A 1708-nucleotide genomic window follows, 5' to 3' on the forward strand; every position below is an offset into this window, starting at 1 on the left:
GGCCCTGAGTTTAAGGTTAACCTGGACTGCACTGCAAGCTTGAGGCCAGCCTGGGTTACACAGCACAACCCTGTTACAATCAAATAAACAAACGTTTAAACACTTGAACATTTTTCAAAAGAAATATAAATGGCCAATAAATATATTTTTTAAATCTTCCAAAAAAAAAAAAAAAAAAAAAAGGACTAATGCTTTCTGTGGACTCCAGAGAAACAGGTCCTTCCCCGGTGATTGCTATGGGTGTGGACACTGACCTGCTTATATAGTCTAAAGGAGTACAAAGACAGTTATGTGAGATAAGGTCACTATCCCTGTAGGGTGAATAGTGAACTTACTTCTGAATGGCCTTCTGTGTTTTAAAATAACAATATAGTGGTAGATGTGTAGCTTAGTTGACCCATCATAGTCACAAATGCCTATAAATCCCAGCACTCAGGAGGCAAAGACAGGAGGATAAATTCAAATACACACAGAATTCTAGGCCAGCCTGGACTATAAAAGACCCTGTCTCAAAAAAAAAGAAAAAAGAAAAAGTAAAGTTCTTTTAACAAGTATAACTTAAAGATCATAAGCTTCTGTGCTAATGAAACTAGTCATAGGAAGTGCCATCCGAGGCGATAACTGATGATGTCCTACTTACCTGACTGCAGGGAAAAAGAAAGAAAGAAAGAAAAAAAGATAAGCTTCAGTCAATAATATTGCTACATAAGCTTCTAAAAGGAGAGAACTGACTCTGACAAAGTTGTTTTCATATGTGCACATAATCTAAATAAATAAATGAATAAATAGCTTTTAAAACTAAAGTAAAATAGAATAAAATATGACCAGTAGAATGATGTGCATTGCAATGTTATAAATTCAATTTAAAAATGGAGTCAACTTCAGTATCTTTGTAAGATGGGTCCGAAGGACCGATATTCTTGGAAAAGCCTTTGAAATTAGTGTCTCGCAAAGTGACTGAGGAATAATTGATCCTTTTATATCAAAATCTCCTGGGAAGGCTGGTGAAAACAGCAGTTGCTTCAGGTGCCTCAGTGGTATGTCCACTAAGGCGTTGTGCTCCCAGCTGTGCTCCTGTGGGCGTGATGGAGATCCAACACTATTTAGCATGAACTCAGAACCAAACCCAACACAGCTCTCCTCTGGATTCCAGCTTCACAAAGAGTTTGACTTGCCTGAGACAGCTCAGGGTTTACAGTGTGAGACGAGAGGGTGTGAAGTTATAAGGCTCCCAAATGAAAAGTGGTTGGCATAGATTTATTCTTATCACCTGGTACCCCAAACCACACCGGCCCTGTAACCAAAGGGAACCCCCAAATCCACACACCCCTCCTTAACAGTTTGTTGTTAAGAGTGACCACAGAGTACTCAGGTTTCCCAGGCCCTTAAGCATTTAATCAATCAAACTGAGCCCTCCCTCGGAGTTAAAAGTAAAAGCAGCTGGATCAGGGAGGACAGGAACAGAGGTGCCGGAGGCGCTGTCAACTGCCATCCCTGAAGGGTTGAAGAGCGGCGCGAAGGAAGAGGGCAGAGGACCGAGCGGGACCGGCCCGCCCGGTGGTGAAGAGGCCCCGTTTCGGTGATGCTCCGCCGCGAAGTTGCCCCACGGCCAGGCGGCGGGAGCTCGGCCGGGCGGTCGGGCGGGGCAGGCAGGCGGGCGGGCTCTCCGCCCCGGGGAGGGCTCCCGTGGCGCGCCGGGCGGGGCGGC

The 1708-nt window shown here is 44.9% G+C and overlaps 1 non-coding gene across 1 annotated transcript; it reads left to right on the forward strand.

Moving 5' to 3' along the window:
* Window positions 1-576: 576 nt before the first annotated feature.
* On the forward strand, window positions 577-646 carry LOC115070422. Its single transcript, XR_003849577.1, has one exon. It is a non-coding gene; the product is annotated as a small nucleolar RNA SNORD49 (small nucleolar RNA).
* The last annotated feature ends 1062 nt before the right edge of the window (window positions 647-1708 follow it).

The sequence above is a fragment of the Nannospalax galili genome, unplaced genomic scaffold (assembly GCF_000622305.1).
Source record: "Nannospalax galili isolate Female #2095 unplaced genomic scaffold, S.galili_v1.0 scaffold433, whole genome shotgun sequence".
Taxonomy (NCBI): domain Eukaryota; kingdom Metazoa; phylum Chordata; class Mammalia; order Rodentia; family Spalacidae; genus Nannospalax; species Nannospalax galili.